Genomic DNA, 5058 nt, shown 5'->3' with positions numbered 1-5058 from the left:
ATTGTGGCCTCCTACAATTAATGTATTGTTATCAATATGACTCTTTATTTTGGTTAACAGTTGGCTTATGTAGATGGCTGCTCCCATGTTGGGGGTGTAGATATTTACAATCGTTAGATCTTCTTGTTGGATAGACCCTTTAAGAATGATATGGTGTCCTTCTATGTCTCTAACTAGTCTTTAGTTTAAAATCTAATTTGTCTGATATAAGAATTGCTACCCCAGCTTTCTTTTGAAGTCTGCTGGCATGGAAGATGGACCTCCATCCCTTCACTTTCAGTCTGGATTTATCTTTAGGTTCAAAATGAGTCTCTTGTAGACAGCATATGGATGGGTCCTGTCTTTTTATCCAATCTGCAACCCTGTGCCGTTTTATGGGAGCATTTAGGCCATTCATGTTGAGAGTGATTATTGCAAGATATGAATTTATTGTCGTCATGTTGCCTGTGAAGACCTTGTTTCTATAGATTGTCTCTGCAAATTTCTGTTCTATATCACTTTTGGGGTCTTTCTCCTTTTATAGAACCCCCCCCCTTAATATTTCTTGAAGGGCCAGCTTAGTGGTCACATATTCTTTCAGTTTCTGCTGGTCTTGGAAGCTCTGCATCTCTCCATCCATTCTAAATGAAAGCCTTGCCGGATAAAGTATTCTTGGCTGCATGTTCTTCTCAATTAGTACCCTGAATATGTCTTGCCAGCCCTTTCTGGCTTGCCAGGTCTCTGTCGACAGGTCTGACGTTATTCTGATGTTCCTCCCTCTGTACATAAGGAATCTCTTCCCTTTAACTGCTCTTAAGATGGTTTCCTTGGTTCTAAGATTTGCGAGTTTTACTATTACATGCTGGGGCATTGGCCTGTTCTCCTTGATCTTGGGAGTGGTCCTTTCCACCTCTAGGAAATGAATGTTTGTTTCATTCCCTAGATTAGGGAAGTTCTCAGCTATGATTTGCTCAAATATCTCTTCTAGTCCTCTCTCTCTCTCCACCCCCTCAGAGATCCCAATAATTCTGACATTGGAACGTTTCGTGGAGTCACTTATTTCTCTGATTCTATTTTCATGGATTTTGAGTGTTTTTCCCTGGCCTCCTCTTTTCTCTTTTTATCTATTATATTGTCTTCCTGGTTGCTTATTCGTTCTTCTGCCTCAGTTACCCTAGCTGTTAGATTATCTACATTGGATTGGATCTCATTGGTAGTATTTTTAAGTTCTGCCAATTCACCTTTCATTTCTGCCCTTAGAGACTCTATGTTGCCATTAATTAATTTCTCCATTCTAGCTATTGTCTTCACAATTGCTAGCCTGAATTCCATCTCTGACATCTTGGTTATATCTCTATCCATTTGTAAATCTGTGGCAGAAGTCACAGTCTCTGAGTCTTTCCTATTTTGGGGGTTCCTCCTCCTAGTCATTCTGTTGAAGGGTGGTTGAGGGAATGTACAGAGTCCAAATTATTGACCACAACCCAAGCAAGCTGCACCTGTTTTATAGGGACCTGAGGTTTGCAGGCCTCTTGTTTTCCCAGTCTGTCTTCTGGGGGAGGGGCCTGCCACGCTCTTACTCAGGCAGCCCTGTTTGGTCAGAGTTGCCCTGCCCCCTGTGGGGGGGATGGGCTCAGTAAAAACCAGTTTTTGGGGGCTTTTGTTCTCTGACAGCTTTCCCTGGTGGCTTTCCACATCTTTTAAGAGTCAGAGCAGACGAGATTGTTTCCAACCCTCTGTCTCAGAACAGAGAGATCACAGTCTTCTTCAGTGAGCTCTGCAGGCCACACTATCTGCATTTCTGTCTGTGCTGCTATAAACTGCAGCATCCTGGGTTGTGCACCCCTCAGCAGCACTCCCAGTCCCTGCCTCCAGGTCCACACATCTCTGCCCTTTGTGCTTCTAAAACCCCCAGCTGCTCCCAGTTCACACTAGTGGCCCCCCGCTCCAGGTTTCAGTCTGGGGGGCTGCCCTAAAGTTTTTTCCCCGCCGCTACCGGTTTGTGAGGCTGTGCCCGGTGCCCAGCATGGGAGGCTTTTGCACTCCTGTGTTATTTCACCTTCCCAGGCCAGCACTTATGGCAGCTCCCTCCCCTTTCTGTTTATCTTCCAATATCTGCCTGCAGAATCACAGCTCCCCACTTCATACCCCGAAACCAACCACCTGCAATATTCTGTTTGTAGAGATCCAGGATCTATCTTCTTACATCTCAGGCTAATTCTGTGGGTGTTCAGAGTGGTCTGGTAGATATCCAGCTCAATTCCAGGACCAGTTGGAATAGGGTCCCCTACTCCTCCACCATCTTTTCCTGAACCCCCCCATAAAATATATTTAATGGCTGGTAAAATATTCCACATCTACCTAGGAGATATATATTAACTTGAAGGAGTTTTCTTGAAGTCACTGAAAAGCAAAATAAGTTCCATTCTTTAGATTTCCATAACTGCTTCTGGTTGTTTTCTTTTCATGCTACAGCACAACCGGACCAGGAGGGCAGCGGGAAGCTTAGCAGGTCCCCACAGCTGTGGCCAGGTCTCCATCCCCACCCTCCGCAGGAGCTCTGGGCGGTGCCTGGGCTGCACAGGGTGGCCCTGGCTTCACCACTGGCTGCAGACGCCAGTGGGGCAGGGCAGGGGAGAGCCAGGAATATGGGTCGCAGGGAGCAGAGCGAGCCAGGACGCACCGGGGCAGCCAGCGGTGGGGAGGTGACCTGTTTTTCACTTCTTATACAAATTATGATTATTAGGATTTTAATGAGCTCCCTTTATCTGTCTTCAGCTAATAATTTTAAATTATCTCTATTATTTGAGATTTAATGGTTGCGATTTCTCCTTCCTATGTATAGCTCATTTTTCAAAATTAAAAAAAAAAGTAAGGAGAGGAAAGACAAAGTAGTATGTATCTAGAACAGAGAATCCCAGTCATTTCCTAAGGAAAGGCTAACTTTCATTTAATAAATTCTTATGAAAACTAGCACAGGTATCTAAACTCTACCTGCCAAAGAGGGTGGAGATGGAGGTATAGGGAAGGGCTTTTTTCCTCTCAAGTAGACTGCCTTCACTGTGTGATGAGTGAACTCCTAGGCAAAAGCTATCCCATGCTATAGAAACCAGCCTGAGTGTTAATTCCTGATTTGCATGGTTGGAAGATAAACTATAAGCATTGCTGACCTTTGGGCCCCTCTGAGGTAGAGGAGTTAGAAAACTTTGGCCTTCCATTCAACAGACTGGAAACTGCTTGAAGGCAGGGATTTTGTTTTATATTGGTATCTCCAGGACTTAGTTTTGTATCAGGCATTTTAACAAGTATTACTTTAGTAAAGTAGCACTTAATTAATTGAATGAACTCTCATCCACTTAAATGAATGAAAGAATGAATGAATGAACCAACACATACTGAATCTCACAAGACTGTTGAATCAGTTGTTACTATGTTAATTCCACAATGTGTCAAGGGGGAAAAAGAGGACCTGAGAGAGAGAGGATGCAGTATACCGATCAGGGTTCACCAATGTTTTCCTGATGAAAAGCCGTAATTGATCTACTAAAAGACATATAAAAGATCTTTTAGTTGTATGTTCTGTAGGTCCCAGAACATTTATGTCCTCAGTGGACAAAATTGTGCAAGCTAAACAATCCATTCTCCCTCCTGAAATATAGTCATCTAGAATCATGGATGTTTTATCAGAGTAAGGGTATTAATTTGCCTTCAATTACTAAGAAGCTGGGTCAACCCAAATGTAATCTGTTGCTAAAATACTCAAGAATAATATAAACTGAATATCTAGGGACGGTTTATAAATTATACTGGTCCCTCAAAGCCTCTGATTGCTTTTGCATGCACATTTGTGCTTTCGCAATTCATAATTTATTTCTCTCTCCCCTCCTCTCCTACAGCACAGCCTCTATTTAAATAGAAAGAGCTTTAATCTAAGTTAGAGCCAAGCCTTGGAAGTCAGGAGGAAGGCAAATCTCCTGAAGTTCAAAATCAATTTGGTTGCTATTAACAGCCTTGCTCTTGTACCAGTTTCAGCACTGAGTGCTGAAGCTTGGAGCTTTTTTATCTGCAGCCACTTATTTTGTCTCAGAGTATGGTGAGGGTCCCCAAGAAATGACCCAGAATCAAGTGCTGGGGAGGTACTGAACTTTTATAGCCTGAGACTAAACACAAACTTGAAAGTAAATTTCATCATTAAAGCTAGAAGAAATGACAATAGGATTCCTGCTTCTTTTTAGAGCCAACACCAGAACACCCACTGGCAGTGAACACCAGGTACTGAAGATTTTTTCCTTTTAACAAAGGTCATCTTCTTTATCCAGCTGCCTTTTTGTGTGGTAAGACAAAAATCGACTCAGCTTACACAAGATTTACTTTATGTTTCTCTTGAATAATAGACTTTAATGTATGCAGTAGAAGCCTTATTTGCCACTCCTGAAACAAATTACTGTTTGTGATTTTGAAGCTTTTCTGACTTCACCAATAACAACTAGAAGATCAAATATGTTTTGCAGTTTATGGTGCATTTCACCAAAAGTTTAAAAGTTCATTTTCATGGGCTACAAGACTCAGGTATAGTACAACCATAAAGTAGTTCTTATAATGTACATATTTGATAAATATAAACTGAGGCACTAGGAATTTGACTTCTTTCTGAGCATCACATAAGGCACCAGAAAATTTAAAAATAAAAGGCCCAGTTTGAGGGGCACCTGGATGGCTCAGTTGGTTACATTTCTGACTCTTGATTTCAGCCAAGGTCATGATTTCAGGGTTGTGGAATCAAGCCCTGCGTCAGACTCCACACTCAGCGTGGAATCTGCTTGGGATTCTCTCTCTCCCTCTCCCTCTGCCTCTCTCCCTGCTCACATGCTCTCTTTCTCTCTAAATAAATAAGTAAATCATTTTAAAAAGTCCCACTTTGATGATTTTAGTTAACAGTATGAGTGCATAGTGGAAAAACAAAAGCTATAAAGAAAAAATCAGAGAATCAATAGAATTGGAGTTATTTGGTTGAGAAAAACAGAGCATGACATACTCTGCTTCACATGGTGGTAACACACAGGATCTAAGGTCTTAACT

Source organism: Mirounga angustirostris, unplaced genomic scaffold (genome assembly GCF_029215605.1).
Source record: "Mirounga angustirostris isolate CCGP_5_RB_7025 unplaced genomic scaffold, mMirAng1.0.hap1 SCAF_5, whole genome shotgun sequence".
Classification (NCBI taxonomy): domain Eukaryota; kingdom Metazoa; phylum Chordata; class Mammalia; order Carnivora; family Phocidae; genus Mirounga; species Mirounga angustirostris.
This window is presented reverse-complemented; position numbering follows the sequence as displayed.